The sequence below is a fragment of the Salminus brasiliensis genome, chromosome 8, assembly GCF_030463535.1.
Source record: "Salminus brasiliensis chromosome 8, fSalBra1.hap2, whole genome shotgun sequence".
In the NCBI taxonomy this organism is placed as follows: Eukaryota; Metazoa; Chordata; class Actinopteri; order Characiformes; family Bryconidae; genus Salminus; species Salminus brasiliensis.
Window position 1 is genome coordinate 21,019,800 of NC_132885.1, and position 17,589 is coordinate 21,037,388.

General features: G+C 40.0%; 1 protein-coding gene across 3 annotated transcripts in view; it reads right to left on the reverse strand.

Annotated features, from left to right (window-relative positions):
* Positions 1–15,465, reverse strand: part of st6gal2a (ST6 beta-galactosamide alpha-2,6-sialyltranferase 2a) — a 57,882-nt gene extending 42,417 nt beyond the window's left edge. For 2 of the 3 annotated variants that reach the window (XM_072686081.1, XM_072686082.1), the window contains exon 1: positions 15,299–15,465. The gene's annotated coding sequence lies outside the window, so the exon portion shown is untranslated. Of the gene's footprint in view, positions 1–12,383; positions 12,402–15,298 lie in introns of those variants that run through there. The other variant, XM_072686083.1, reaches the window with a different exon arrangement.
* Positions 15,466–17,589: the final 2,124 nt, after the last annotated feature.

Below are 17,589 nucleotides of genomic sequence, written 5' to 3' on the forward strand. Positions count from 1 at the left end.
AGCACACAGTTTAGTTCAGAGCTTCAGGAGAGAGCTTGAGATCAAGTGTTAAAACCAGGAACACACATTTAAAACAGGCTGGTAACGCAGAACCTCCTGCAGTACTCTGTTAGCTGTTCCAGGTGCAAGTGTTTAAATACTGAAACCACTGTGCAGCTGTTCATTATACTTAATCATGAACAATCGGAGACTATGAACAATAGGCCTGTCATAACTACGGCATTTGTGTACCTAACAGTTTTTTTTTTTGATGATATTGTCCCAAAAATAATGGCAATAAACAATGTTATTACCCCATTGTAATGAGCAATTCACTTTTAATTATTAATAAATAAATAAACCCACTCTTAAAAAAAAAAAAAAAAAAAAAAAAAAAGTCATGCATATCGGCTCATTCTTGTTAACAGACTTACCTTGCAAAGTAAACAATAGATAATATTGAGGTCAGCAAAAATGAATGAGGTCATGTCCATATAATGTATGAGTCATATAATGAATCATAAAAAAAAAAGAAAAAAAAAAATCAAAATCAAAATGCATCAACATAAGTCTGAATGCACTTCACGCCTGGTTAGATCAGTAAATATGAAACACATTAAAAACACTGCTCAAATATGCACTGAAATGTAAAGAAACTAGCCTCAGGTTTCTGCAGCACCAACTGCTGTAAAAACTGCCACAAACGACACATTCTCCACAGCCAACTTGTACAGTTCTGAAACATGTTCACTGTACCATAGACACATTTGGTAGACATAATCTATGCCTTACTATAAAAATGCTTAATAAATGTAACTCATAAATAATTACACACACACACTTTATTTAAATATTATTATTTAAATAATCCTAACTGCAGACTTCTTTAGGTCACCCAACATTCACCTGCACTAGCTACCCCTGTGCCATCCCACCCACCCAGATTCGTGGCATGAAAGCAGCGTTCACCAGCTCCACGACTTGGAGTGAATTCCACTGTTAATGGAGTTCATAAAAGACAGCAACAAAACCACTGCATGTTTGACGCTATAATCATTAAAGGGGTTCAACGGAAGGCTGTGGTTTGAAAGCTTGAATCTTGTCTCATATGCTGTACCTCTGTGGTGTGAGCTGTGAAGCAACCCAGAGACTCTCATAGATCGGAGTTTCTCACGACCAGATTTCTGATTTTGTTTTAGAAACACGCTGAACAAGTCATGGTTCAAATATGGCAAACTGTGTTTAACAGTTAAATGATTAATCTGATGCTGACATTAATTTTCCCCTGAGAAGCATTCAGGTTACAACTTATACTTGCTTTTCTTTAATCTTTCTTGATAAGGGTCTTGTTGACATTCCCCAGAATGTCACCTCAAGGTTTACAGTCTGCTGACTGATATCAGTTTTAAAAAGCCAGTACACCACATTCATAAAACATGCAGGCTTTATAATAGCCCCACTTTAGAGACTTAGTTCATCATTCGTCACAGCTTTAATGGATACTTACAGTACACAGAACTTTACTTTCTTTTCAGCTGTTAAATGCATAAACGGTCAAAAACAGAAGGGACACACAGAGTTTAGTGCGGGACACAAATTCAGCCCTATTTTGCCAGGATTCAGTCTGTGCTTTGTTGCTTTACTGAACTGAAGAAAGTCAGCACCACACAAAGCACTCTTAAAGAGCAAAGAATTATACAATAATAATAAAATAAATAAATAATTAATTTAAAAAAATAATAAAAATGACTGTTTAACAAAGCAGATGTACTGGTTTGATAAAACATTAAAATCACTGTGTAGAATGGATCATGGTTTTTGAGTCATGGATCATATCAGCAGAAAAGAAGGGAAAAAAGGAATTAAAAAAAAAGAAAAAGGAAGAAAGAGAGTGGTGTACTTCAGACGCGTGAACATGCTTGATGTATTACCACCATCATATACAGATAGACCAATCTCCTTTGAGCTGTTGGAGCCCACAGGAGAACAGAACAGCATGGCTGGATTAATCAGTGTCTCAGCTAAAATGTACACAAGTAAACATAATGAGCAACAGAGGTCAGCAAAAACGATCAAGGTCATGTCCATATATTGTACGATACAGTAAGAAATGTACAGGTTTTATCCTGTACAGTTCATCAATACACCATTTTAAGCTTATCTTAAAATTCTGCTAGGTTTTGCTCATAAGGCCATAAGCTTACTAATATTGTATATATTGTATATACTAATATTAGTACATCAGTACATTATACAGTGTTGCATGTTTCTGAGCGGTGCTTAAAAATCAACTGTAGAACATGGAAACGTTGATGTTTTACATAGCAAATCAGTGTAAATTAGCCACAAATTCATTCATTAAATAAATAATTAACAAATAGGTTATAATAGGTGTCAGGTTCATCAGCACTGTTAAAGTGCCACTGTAGATATAGGTCTCTCGTTCTCTCTCTTTTTCTCGCTCACTTCCACATGCAATACATTCCCTGCATGGGCATAACCTGGCTCTAGAGCATTCACACTCATCTGCTACACTTGTCATTAGGCAATGACTCCAATTTCAAAGGAGCAAAACAAAAGTCCTGCAAACACCATAACAAATGAACACAGTTCAAAGCACTGGTGATCAGAATACCGCAACAGGACCGCAACAAAGTTTCTCTGTCTTTTTTTTTTGTTTGATTGTTTTTTTTGACCTAATTAATATCCAAGTAAGCCCCTCCCCCTTTTCCCCCCATTTCCATCTCTCTACATTCTTATAAAGCATAATGTAAAATGTGGGCTGAAAAAATTACATGGCATAGAATATCTTTGATACCCCTACATTTTGAACCTGTTTCCCAAATACAATTTACAAGGCGATGTTGTACAAACCATTAAAAGGAACCCTAACTTTCGCTTTAGGACTTTGTGTGGATTTTTTGGCATTTTGCAACTGTAAAAGATGAAAATAAAGAAATCTGCTATTCATAGTAACAGTAACGGTGTCCAAATCTTTGTATGCCACCGTCAAACCCTATGCAAATACCACCAAACATCCTACTGTCCATGGCCCCGGCCACTATTGTTCACATTTGGCAGCTAAAAATGCAGAAACCGTGACCAGAGCGTTTGATGAAGTTCTGAAGTTATAGAACAACTGCATTTTCAAACATTCACAGATATCCATTATTAATAACAAAACCAATACTCCTCAACCTTCCCCTGGGTAATCCAGAGCCCCATTTGGTCAGACATGGAACTAACTTCATCCGAACCGTTTAAAGGAAACTTCCTTTCCTGCCTTGCTTTACTCAAATTTTATTTCTAGCCTTGTGGATCCACATGCCAGTCAGCTCTGCCGCTTCTCTATATTTAGTGAGGTCATGAGCTACATATCAAACAAAACCAAGGAAAGCAGACAGGAAAGGATGCATCAGTCACCTATCCAGATGTTCCTATGGTGTGGTGAACTAGAGCCAGTTTCTAAATATAACACTTTTTCTGTTTGTTTTTTTTAAAGCAGCACTTTACTGCTTCTTTTTTAGTACTGAAGTAGGGATGCATCATATTGGGGGGGGGGGGGGGGGGGGGTGACAAATGATTCTGGGCCAATATAATCTACTTCTGCTAGATGGGTCATGGAAATTGAGAATATGCCTTACAGGACACTGCATGCCCTGCAAAGTGACCATTATTTACGTGCACACTGCGGTGACTAGATTTATGTGTCCAGTGCACATAACTATCTACCCTTGGATCTCAGGCTCTCACATACAACCAAATATTGTCTTCACTTGGACTTAATTAAACTTTATGTTAAACTTTAATTAAACTATGAACAAATATCTATACAAATATATCTATATAAAATGTTATAGTGTTTCCTATGGCCTATGTGACATAAAATGGTCATGTATGGGAGTGGCATTTGGTGATGTCAAAACAAAAACGATCATATGACTGATTAAAAACAAAATTGAGTAAATAAGGACAGTTTCGGCTAAATTACTGTAAGTGGTACGTTCTTTGAGTAAGGTGAGAGTCAAACGTTCAATAGTTAAACACTCAAAGGACAGTTGCGGCACGGAGTCTCTTCAATAACAGCAGTACTGGCTAGGGAAAACCTAAAAACTGAGGAAGCCAACAGTATTTAAATGTGCACAAACATCTACAACCACAAATGCTTCAGTAGTCAGAGCCATACCTCTCCTCTCACAATTCTATTACTTTCTGTACTTTCTTGCCCCCAATGAGCTCAGGAAGGGTAGATAACTGGCAAATGCTATGCCTCAGGTGTGTCACAGTAAGGGGAAAAAAAAAAAAAAAAAAAAAGGGGGAAACGCAGATGCCCGAACATGTTCTTCTCACTGCAATTAACCCAGAAAACCTACGCACATTCTGCTAGGCAGGTCATCCACCAAAGCTCTGTTATGACACACCCTTAATGCAATAACAGCGGTACTATTGCAACCCTCTTTCCTCATACAAGTTTTTATAGACAGACAAAGACAGACAGGGACACACACACACACACACACACACACACACACACACACACACACACACACACACACACTGACCTAATTAAGCAAACCTTATGGTGAACCAAGTGGCTGACTGGGTGTAAGCAGATTGCATCAGAGAGCTTAACGTGGAATAAGAGAGACAGACTGTGCAGAAGCCTGTAGTTTCCTGCTGGCAGAAAGTAAAGAATAAGCGATGTCCCTTTAGTTCAGATCATCGCTCTTTCTGCTTTCAGATCAAAACCTCTCCAGCTCTCTCATATCTCCCAGCTCATGCTTCCCATTCCAATCTTCAAAATATACTTTCAGCACCAGAAAGACATGTTTAGTTAACATGGGAACCATGGCAGTTCGTACTGGTAAATATCAGTGAGGGTGCCCAAGTACCAGAATTTCACTTCGGTGAAAAGGAACATGTGCAGCAATGTAAATTTATATATATATATATATATATATATATATATATATATATATATTTATATTTATATTTATATATATATATATATATATATATATATATATATATAGCATTGCGGTGAGGACTGGATTCATAATGGATTGCATTTGAGACAAGAGCGTTTGTGTGGTCAAATGTAGAGGGTGTGCACGGACGTCGCAAAAACATTTTGCAACACAGATGCATTTATTAGGAAGACGGCCAAACCGCAAATGAAACGAGCGATTATCTGTTAAAGTTGAAGGCAGTTGGACCAGTCAACGATCCATCCAAAATAGTAAAGAACCAACAGCCCATGTACAGCGATGCACAGCCAGGAATGTCCAGCTAACTGAGGCTCAGATCACACCTGTTTGGAGGATAAAGCAGCACAAAGTTGAGTGAATGATATTACGAGTGTTTTCACTGAGACTGCAAGTTCCTCCAGGTTTGCTTGCTTTATCTTTTACTTGAACTTGGCATGTTGATAAATTCGCAACTACGATGGGCTTGGTTTTTCCCCCACCTGTTTTCAGAGCGTGCATGATATCATGATAACATGCTTTTTTAAGCATATCAATGATACTGTTCAGCAGCAGGTTTCATTACTAACAGTGTAATTAGACTGGTTTATTTAGATCAAGTGCTGCAGATGTTGAATAAAAATCACTGTACTCAGTACAGGAGAGTATCTGAATAGTAGTTTATAAGAATCTGCTGCTACTGATGTGTTTGTCTGTGATAAAAATGTGATAAATATTGTCTATTGCAAAAGTCTTTAAATATTGTGATATAGTATTTTTACCATATCACCCAGCCCTAGCTAACACTGCCACTTTTGTCAGTCACATGGGTGCCTCTATTGAATGGAACGCCATCATTCCAGATAACACAGTTGCACTGCTTCACAGCTCAATGCTGGGGGGCTTTATACTCCTTTAGCCCATGCCTGGCATTAGGCACAGTGCCAATAGGTTCATGTTTATCTGCTCCACAGAGTCCTATTCTATTGTCAACGCCTGATGATGTTAAATACGTACTAGTACAGGGGAGATGAGCTTGAACGTCTAACTTGTAGCACTTTTTTTCTGATGCTTCCCATGTCCTATAGCTGTGATCTGGATTATCCATCTGCTATCCAGTGCCAGAGAGCTTCTAAACACTGCTCAAGCGTGCTGCAGCTGAGGTGGTAGCCTTTTGCCAGCTACATTAGTCTTTCTATGCTTCTTGCTTTTGACTAAAGAGGTATTAATATCTGACCAAAACCATAAGATACAAGTTCCTCTCTGCCCTCAGACAGAGTCCAGTTTAGACAGCTCAGAATTCTTTAATCTGAAAATCTAGTCCAATTCTTTAGGCTTAAACTAATTTGTTTATTAATACTCCTAATTTACTAACTAGTCATAATTCATTTAAACCTTTATTTTCATTTTATTGCACAAAGGTACAATTCTTTGTTACATACTACTGGTCAAATCAACTGTATTTATACAGCGCTGGATACAATGGCCATTGTCACAAAGCAGCTTTACAGAGATCCGGGTCCAAGCTCCTAGCAAACAAGCAAGCCAGAGGCAACTGTGGCAAAAAACTTTCAGATTTCCTGAACCAACACTTGGGAATGCATCCTCTTCTGTTCAACACAGAACCGCAAAACAAAGAAATAAGAAATAAAAGTTAATAAATGTTTCTGGCACTGGGATGCGCTTTACTCCTGAAAGCAGGAGAAAGCTAATACATTACTCCATGCTCCATATAATGTATAGGCCTCTGTTGAAGCTATACTGGAAATTTGTTCTCAGGTTCAAGCAGGCAAATTACTACATCAGTGTAACTGGGATTACGACTCCAGCTCCCATGGACACTTAATCATGTTCAGTTTTGCTTAAGCACAGGCTAATAAATGACACTTTTCCAATGACATCAACAGTTAATCTGTTTTCCCACACATACTGGACACAGCATATGCAAATGCTGCCGCTCCCAGGGGCGCACAAGTGGCTCCTACAAGGCTGACGTACTGGCAGCATTGAGGGAGCTGCCACAATGCACCTTCAGATGGCAGAAATGTCTTGTCTTACTCCAAAAAGATGTGCAGGAATGCTAAAATCACAAAGAATGAACACTGGAAGACATTTATGGGAAATCTGGAGGGTTTGAGAGCAAATGGGGTGGTAACATGTCATAACGCTTACAGCAAGAACAGTGTTTTTCCAATGGCCTATCTGTACAAGTAGGTTTACAACCTAGACTTAGGCTACGTATACTCAGGTAAACCGCAGGTAAAAGTGGCCCAAACTGGATCCTTTTCATTGTGTGTGACACACGTTATCAGTGTCGCAGTGTGAACGACAATACACACATCGAATAGGACATTTTCAATTCCGTTTTGAGCCACTTCACCTGCTGTGTGAGCAAAGCCTTTGAGAGTTTCTTACACTAACAGTAAGATATTCCAAAGAGGATGCCTTAAGAGGAACATTTCAGACCTGCTATAATTTTCATGATTGTAGGTACAGATAAAGAGCCTGCACCTTATAATCAAAGCAGGAATTGCAGATCATAATAAGTGAGGAGTGCGCTCTGGGCCAAGTCTATTTTTATTTTTTTAGGTCAGTGTTTTGTTACCAATGCAGAATTGAAGTAGAAGCCAAGTAGTTGTGCCTATAAAATAGGACTGGAAAAATTGCCCATCATTGCCAGAAAGCTCAAAAGGGCAAACGTACACCACTAATGCAAATTTAGCATCAGCTAAAGCAACCCTGAGCAATTAGTTTGGAACGAATTGAAAAGGTAGCATTACTTTCCAATCTGGCAAAATAACATCATTATAGTGGTCAGTTCAGCCTCTGCAGCGCCCACTCTGGTTGAGGAACAGAGCAGAAAGTAATGGTCACATTATGCAAATCACAACTGTTCTCACTGCCCTACCTCATCGTAAAAAAACAGTCACAGCAAAGATCGTTTCCAGAAATGACCACCACTGTAGTCATGGTCAATTCTGCTAGCCGGTATTTTGGTGTTTTGTCAGCATCAAGCCAACAGCGATCCTCCATTGGGTTTAATAATACTCTGCTTAGACACAAGGTGAGTTCGGATATCTGTATGCTCAAATGACTGCACCAACTCCGTTTCAATCCTGGCATCTCCTTCACTCTCATTATCATCACTATTGTGAACATATTAGGAGTTTGCATTTAGATCACAATTAAATCAAGTCTCTGTTTACCGTTTCCCTTCCCTTGCCAACCGGTGTAAAATGTCCCTCCCAGTTTTGGACCTTTTCCACAATTGAAGGAAGCTGGCATTTTCAGAAAATAGCTTTTCTGTTGCTTTTTAAACAAGGAGGAGGAATCTGTGGAGGAATCTCTTAAGGTTCTTAAGGTTGCCATAGAAAAAAAATTCTTAAAGGTTTCTCAAAGCACTTTAAGAGGTGTTAGTTAATGTATTGTTAGGCAGAGGTTAGACCAGAGCTAGAAGAAATATAAATAATACATTCTGATACAAGTTGGGTAGCTAATATTGTTTGTGGCCTGCCGTATGTATTTATATAGCTCTTACAGAAGGTCAACGAGGGTATGTCTCAACTCAAGGCACACAGGCATATGTGAGGTAGAGACATGTGTGGAACTTGTTGCCGAAGTCTCCTTCTCCACTAAAATAATTTAAAAAATGGCAAGCATAGAAGAGACATGTCAGATAAATGCTGGCTAGTTAGATGCTACAGGTCGAACACACCGGTTTCTTCCGTACCACTTCCTTTGGACGGAAAAAGGAGGTCACCTTATTTGCCTGACCCAGGTAAATTAGTGCTTGGTGAATGAGGAAAAATATTACGTCAATCACTCAGGGTGCAAGTGTTGACAGAGGTAAAGGAAAAGCTTTTTGAAGGACGCTGCATAGCACATTAAATATGAAAAAAGGAGCAGCCTCTCCCTGACACGTAGGCCTGTATCTCAACTGCCCGCCAGTATGGCTAGGCATAATGAAATAAGAGACACGCAATAAAAGAAAGGCATACCCGGTGCGGGGCACAGAAACAAATGCTTGAAAGAGGACCGTACAAGATCATATTCTAATACTTATAACTGTGCCATCCTAAAGGTCACTATACCTGAAAATCTGGTATAAAACACTAGAAGCACGTAACATTAAAAACTGGTTCTTTGTCCCGTCCCCAACACTTTCTTCAGTCCAGATGAAGTAGGGTTGCCCCAATCAAGTGAATGCAGATCATTTAAACTGCTGTTGTCTTCCTGCGACAGCAGCAGGACTGAGGGGAAAATGAATAATGGAATTATGGCTGCATGGAAATTTCAGCTACTAAAACATTTTGAATACAAACATGCAGTTCTAACCAGCACTTCTCGCCAAAAGACTGAAAACACAGGCAGTAAATAAACATGCTAAACCAAAAGAGGGCTGCAAAATTCCCCAAATCCTAAACTGTTTCATAGCAATCTTGCAGGGTTTCTCCATTCTGCTTTTGCTTGAAACTGCTTCAGTTATAAAATACTGAAAAAAGCATCAACACTGAATGACAATTTACACAAAAAAAAATTAATGAGACTCAATTGTCTCCATGTCTGACAAATAGGCAGGCTGAACACGCGAGCAGGTCTCCAAAAAAAGAACAATTTTTATTTTTACAGTTTTATTTTTAAAATTCTGGTTTTACAGTTAATGGACATATATCCAAAGAGGGAGAAGAACGGGGAGGAGATTATATATATATATATATATATATATATATATATATATATATATATATATATATAAAAAATATATAAAAGAGGCAGAAAATGTTGAACACATTGAAACACACTGAAGTGTTTACTAAGGAAAATGTTTCACTACACTCTTCTCACACCCAGAGCAAATGTTTACAAGCTTGTAGTTGGACTCCATTACTCTCCCTTTGTATCCCTCTAATTGAAGTTCATTCAGTGTCAGAGACGTCTATAACCTTTCGCTTTCAGCAGCCCCGTATTAGTTTACGCTCGTGGCTGCTGGCTCAGAGCTCCTGCTCTGATGTGTAGCCATCATCTCAAATAACGCTCTCCTTTTCTCCAGAGCCAGAGCCAGGTCCTGGACTGCCCGGTGCTACGTGCCGGCCACTCCCGACACCTGACAGCCCATTAGACAGGACCATAGAGAGCAGCATAAAGCAGCAGTTCACCGGCACACTCGAGGCTGTATATGAGGTGTCCGTACTTCAGCTGGAGTGATGGATGAGGCTGCAGCTGCACGACTCGGGAGAAAGCCTTTATCAGGCCGTTTCACAACAGACATCTGATGACATTGGAATCACATTGGTATCAGCAGATTAAAAATAGGAATTTCATTTAACAGCTGGTTACATTTCATGATGTATGATGTGCAGGCAATGCTTGGATCCCGCCTTTGAAGCCCTGTATACTAATCTAGGTAGATTTAGCTATAATTTAGCTGCTACAGTTTGTCGGCAGCAGTATATAGACATAGGTCCATATACCGAAGATCAGCACTGACCCATATATATATATATATATATATATATATATATATATATATATATACACACACACACACACACACACACACTCACACAATATATATATATATATATATAGCATGGATGCAAATTAAACTAATACTGACTGAAAGCCTTTTATCCAAAACTAAGGCGTTATCAGGTAAATCTGGAAATTACATATCTTATCAAATGTCAAGTTCACTGCATCACAAGTGCCATTTTTTGGCCAGAAAAACACAGCATGACTGCACTACCTGAAGCGTGTTTACAACGTGAAACCAAAGGTAAAGTGAACAGAATAATAATGGCTGCACTTTTCCGTATTTTCTTTTCTCTACAAACCTCACCATTTAAAGGAACGAGGCCATGACTCACTCTCCGGCATGAGAGACTGACGGGTACGGTATGTACAGAACCATTTCTGAGCCTTTCATGGTGTCTCTCCCTCTAAGACTGTAGCAACGCCCTTCAACCATCCAAGTCAATCAACGGTTCAGGTCTTTGATGAGCGTGTGCAATGGTAATCCTGTCATAATTACTAAAGAGCACTATTTAATAGTCACTGCCAGCTTCTGTCTAATGTTCCACTCTTGATCATGAACTACTCTACGTGGACAAAAGTATTGAGACACTTGCTAATTTGCTGGAGTAACTGTCCCCATTGTCCAGAGAAGGGTTTGTACTGGACTTTGGTCAGGATGTTGGAAGATCCTAATAGTACTGAATGGAGCACCATCATGCCATAGAACATGGAATAGAACATAAGGTTCATGTTTATCTGTGCCAGAAGAGTCCTAATATATTGTCAATACTTCTCTACAATGACTAGACAGCTGTGGGTGCATGCCCATGCATTTGCATCTCTGTGTCTGCAATGGGTGCCACCTAAACGTGCTGAATTCCTTCATTATAAAGTGTGTCCACAAACATTTGGACATTGTGTATGTCTTCTAAAAGTGGACCGAATATAGTACTGTTAGGCCTCGGTCACCTGTTCCTTGACTCTTATTGAAAATGTAGAGTTAAGTAAAACTGTCAAAATATATATGGCCTTTCTAGTAGGCGTGAATTTCCATTCTTTCTAGTGTTAAAAGGAACGTTCACAGTAAGGTTGGTTCTCTCCTGGTTGCCACACTTTTCATAACCTGAAGCCATGTCTATTCTCTAGATCAATATACTTTAGCTTGAAAACAGGGCTGGGCTTTACATTGTCTGCACCGGTATGAAGCAATATTGACTTATAGCTTATATAAGCATTGACATGCATAATATTTACTCAAACGTTTCCACAATAGTGATATATATTTGACAATGTATTATGACGGACTGACAGACAATGAGACAGAGACAGCATGACAGAGAGACAGACAATGACCATTTGTTACATATAATCCCCCAAAAACAGCAGTGCATTTTACTCTTGCTAATCCTGAATTTTCAGTGAGCGTCTTTCACAAAGTGTTTAGTTTTTAAAGACTGCAAACTGTCACTTGTGTCATTTTAAGAAAACAATAAAAACAAGCTAGATCAAGTCTGTAACGGCACAGAGGGTACATAAGTTCATTAACTTATTAATGCAAAATCAATGCTGAAAATCATTACAGCTAGGATACACTTCTGCTGGAATAAAGGAAAAAAAAAATAAAAATCTATTCTAGTCCTGCAAGCCATCCTTCTATCTATCTCCAGAGAGTGTGTAAGGGAGGCCACTGTGAAAAAACTTATGGAAACATCTTGACCTTAAACGTTCATTTTTCATTACCATGTCCACTGCATGCGGCCATTCAATACTATGGACTAGAACTTGGTCAGGACGCCCCTAAAGCGAAACTTTACTTTGCACAGAAGTGCAAATGTCATGCAACTGCCAAAACGTTGCGGCGAGCAAAAACGCACAACAGAGATCAGATATGGTTGTACATCAAACACAGCTGCTATACTATCTTACCTGTCAGTCGGTTGCTCATTTCAAGGTCATGGTTGAGGTTGTTATTTGCTCTTTATATCAAAATCCAACATCAAATCATACAGAGTATGTACTTATACTTATTTACAACATTGACTTATTAACTTTCTCAAGCTCATGCTAATAATCTGGTCAATAGTCACAGTCCACAAGTCTGTTCTCTCAACCACAGACAACTCGAAATGACAGTGACGCCAGTTCTTTACTTTCTAATGACTGGCTGTGAGGCAAGGCTGGGGGAGGGACCAGAGGACGTAGGAATTTTTATTGGCCATCAATGGGCTACTGTACTTGGGGGGAAAGCTACTAATTGACTTATCTATGCTAAGCCCAGAGTGGGTTTCTTTCCTAGATACTGTGAAAAGGCTGAACACTTTCTGCAGAACACAGGCCAAAACAACCCATCTTGTTCAGCCTAGAGAAAGAGTAGTAGGATATTAGGAAGAAATTAGGAAGAACTCCTAATTTAGGATTAGTAACACACTCCAAAACTATGCATGAATTTATAAATACCCTTAAAATGAGCTTTGTGCTACAATTTCAGCCCACAAATTGTTTGTGGGTCATGATTAGGGTCTTTACATTTATTTAAACGATGTTCCTGAATTATAGACTGTTCTGCTGAACCATCTGATATGACACTTTTGTGGGCCCCATTTGGCCATCCTGAATAAAGACTGACAATGCTCCCCTCAGCACACAGCACAAATACACTTCTGGTAGTAATTAGACCAAAGTACACAACTGCAGAAGAGAACAAATAGCCCACCATTTGCCCCGAAACAGTTCCTTTTCTGTCCCTCCCTTTATGGGACGTTCTCTAGAGAGAGAGCTAAACATCAAAGGCAAGTTTGGAGGAACTCTACTTTGACTACGCACACTTCAGTCGATCAGTCTGCCTTGCAAATTCGCCTCAACCTGCCTGCACTATTAAAAGAGGATGTATCTAATGTCACCCTTCAATTACATTCATGTGCATGTAGCCATTCGTTTCAACACCCGAACGGGACCGAGACGTTTGGGTCAACAGATCTGGGGCATGCTAACCTTTCATCTGGATATGATGTTCCAGGCCAAGTTAAAGGCTAGCAGTACTGTTACTAATGTATAAACACTTCCAAATGTGTGAGCACATGATGCAGTCCTGCATTGGCATTCACGGCATTATTTTATGTACAATACAGTATATATTATGTAAAATACATTTAATGTCATTTTTATATTAAAACACACAACAGCTTATCTGAACTGCATCCCGGACCACATACTACCACACCAAACAGTGCAGGAACAGCACCGCACCATTAGAAATCCACTAAGGTATGGTAAGGTAAAAACTATGGTTGAAGAAGCTTCCAAGCATAAGATCTCCTGCTTATTTCTTTTCCTGGTCCAAATCCAGTCTCACTACATTTACTGAACGAGTATGATTGGACATTTTACCAGGACTTTGAGTGTTTCATACTTTAGTAACCAGTATTCAGAAGATACCCGAATTAGCACTACTGAGACAAACACATCTTCAAATATATGTTTTATTTAGCCTACCATCCAACTCTGGACATATGTCTAGTGCGTGTTTTTTCCCCCCCCAATTTTCCTCAATATGATTTGGATATAGGGCAGGGCAATATGACAATATTTTATTCTGTATCGTGATAAATGTTATCGTGATACACAGGCACATCGAGGATATTGTTAGTGCTTTAAAAACACTGATCAGCTGCAGGTTTCATCACATGCAATGCAATTATACTGCTTTAATCAGATGAAGTGCAGCAGATGTTCTGAATATGAAGTATTTAGTCTGTGATTCAGATGTATCGTGATATTTACCAGGGAAAAAGTTTTTTTGTTGTTTTTTTGCCAGATCACTCAGCCCTATTTCAATATTAATGTAAATTCATCACCATCAGTAAATCTGAACAGTGACAAACTGATGCAAGATTAAGTCTGTGGGGGCATCGTCCCCTCATAGAGGGTCTAAAACACCCCCTAGTTCTGGATTTCAGTTCTGTGCCATTCCTCCCTAGCGTGTGTAGGTTTATCCGTCACCACCCTGTACAGGCTAAATTCATGCAGGCATGGTTCCCTCCTGGTAGGAACAGTAACAGTCGCAGCAGTAGTAGTAGTAGTAGTGGTAGTAATAGTATGTGATTAGCCTACTGTTTACTTGTAGAGCTAAACGGCTTAGAGCCCACCGTTGTCAAGTGTGGTTTCCTCTGATCGAGGCGCAGAGGAACCGTTCAGTCATGAGACTTGCCAAGCAACTGATCAAAATGCAGACAACTGCTACACGAGCCATAATCACGGAGGACTGAGAGGAGAAAGCTGCAGCTCGCCATGTGGAGAGACTGTGTGTAGAGGAGTCTCACAGCAACAGCTCGGGCAGTCTGCATCCGCCTCTTCTCCCAATCAAACATGGACCGAACAAAACGGGAAAGGCAGGCTGGCTCTAACGGCATGGAGATGGCGAGATAGCTGTGCTGTGCTGTGCTCTGCTCTGCTGTGCGGTTACAGTGTGGCCCAAAGCCAAAAGCACGACGCTCACAGCTAGTGTTTTTGTGTTGGCGCGTGGGGGTTACATTGTTTAGGCAATGGCTGTGTTTATAGCCAATCCCAGACAGATGCCAACTGCAAAAACGGAAAAGCGAACAAGGGAATGCATGATTCTCCAAGCACCACGGCTTTCGGTTGGGTTGGGTTTTGTTGTTTTTTTTTTTTTTTTTATTTTGACCGAAAACTAGAACTGGAGACAAGCTCGGTATGTTGTATCTCGGGTGCACGATGAACGAGACTGAGCGGGATGGTCATTTTTTTAAGGCGCCCGTGCTCACAAAGCAATCGCCCTGCAACATTCATTCCTGCAAAAAGCAACGAAATCCAGCGTGTCTTACCTGAGCGCTCAGCCTGCGTTCATTGTTCAGTGAGCTGCACGAGGCTCCTCTCCTCGCCCCTCACGCTCTGCTGTTTATCGTTTGCTGCACGCACATACTAGAAGCTGCAACACGCCGAGATGCTTGTAAAAGCTAGCCCTCTCTCTCTCTTTCAGCGCCTTTTTTCAGCTCCAGTCAAATGGGGAGGAGGAGGAGGTTGAGGAGGAGGAGGAGGAGGAGGAGGAGGGTGTAATACTGACCAGCAGCGGGCGCTAAACATTCCGCTATTATCACTGATCTGACCTTGGTGTGGAGTCTTTGGCCACGCCTAGGCTGAAAAGACCGTCTTTTAGATATAGTCTGGAGCAAATGTTAATATTGATTTAAGTGATTCATTATTTATTTACAAGCATTTGTTTAATAAATAAAAAATATGTCATTAATTTAATTGCAAAAAAAAAAAAAAAGATATTTATACTGAGCCACCACTGCACCAAAAGTACTGGTGCATGTCAATCATTTCTGTCCTTCTATTGTTAACCCTGGAGACATGCCTACTGAAGCAGATAGGTGGTCTATTTGGGATATCTGATTGCTGTGGTGTACACTTCTCATTTTCACTTCTCTTCTTAGGGAGTTTATATAGGTTATTCTAATGAGCCTACTGCACTGTTTTTAGGTCTTGTTTAGGTTGACAGGTCCTGACCACAGTTTCTTAAGTAAACTTTTTTATTTATTTAAATTTATTTAAATTTATTTAAATTTATTGTGCGTAGCATGTTCTTCATAAGACAACAACAATTTTGAGAACTTCATTCCAATAACCCTTTATATTAGAGCACCTTGATGTAGATTCCTGACCATTTACTAACAACTAAACATGATGGGCTACTTTGCGATTCCATCATTTTGTAGTGGTGTCCGAAAACGTAGTGCAGAATTTTCACTACGACAGTCCCACAATGCTCTTCCAAACACACAAGGTAGGCAGCATTTCTCGGCTGTTGCACCATAGAAGGCTGCCCCAAAGCGAAGGACACTTTACATACAGCTCAGAAATGCAGCCCACGTGCAGGATAATGTGGAGGACGCAACTGAACCTCGGTTATCCACAGTTTCCTGTGCACATACAACAAGGATGGAAAAAGCAACCACGGCTAAATGGCCAAAAACAAAGCTTTCAGAGTTTGTTTACAAATGTTCGTTTTTATAATTCTGATTCATTTCTCTGTGAAGAAATGGAAAAAGCGCACAAGTTTTGCATTGCAATTGCAAGAGGCGGAACCTTTCCGGTGACATCATCACACAGCCTGGTTAGACCGCTCAATTTGTGTGACGATGAGGCTGCAAAGGCCTAGGCTTTAGAATGCAGCTACCCTAGTGGGCACGGAATAGCCATAAGTTATTTCGTTGTTTGGTTTGACACTGGAGATGGAAAACCGTTTAGAGGAGAGAAATGAGAGGCAAATGGGCTGTTTTGTCATTGAAACATCTGAGAATGGGCGGAGCTACACATCATGCTGCAACCAGCCAGCAGAGGCACTAGACCTGTGATTTTTCCACTTCTGAGAGATGTTTGTCTGTCCATGTTTTTTACAGTCACTGGATTAACTGTAGAAATGCTTTCAGATTTTGCAATCTTCTGTCACACAGAAATGAACGAGCATTCTGAAATCACTCACTACCTTGTTGAATTCTGTTCCCTATAAAAGTGCTCTGTATAGTGATCTAGATTTTTGCGTGGATGGGGATAGTGAATAGGACACAGTTTCAGACACAGCTCAAGAGAAAATGGCCAACACCAGTTAATTTGCTTAAAGGGCACTGAGCAAGAATTGGCATTTTGGGCTAGTGGGCTCCCATTATTTCAACAATTCATTTGTTTGGCTCTAGTTTTAACTGATGACAGGTGAGGAGGCTCGGCGTGTCCTCACTCGTTTAGCCCTGCAGAGCTGAGAGACCAAGATGAACAGAGATTGCATCTTTTTATTCACCTCACAATGGAATGTGAACTCGTTGGCCTCCAGCACACAATCTACAGTATACTGGGTACAAAAACACTAAGCTAAACACAGAAAAGAAGCCATACTTACATACTTACATATAGAACGTACTGTTGTATATCACTAGTGCTATCAATTCACCTCAGTAAATGATATTGCAGAGCAGCTGGTAGTTCACAGGGTTGGTGATAGGTATAAGACCAAAGTGTTACATGCCTTTTAAAAAAAGCTGGTTACGAAAGGTAGTTAAAAAGGAAGTTACTGCAGAAGGGGCTCACAAACAGGCCTGAGACAGTGTTATGCAATAGG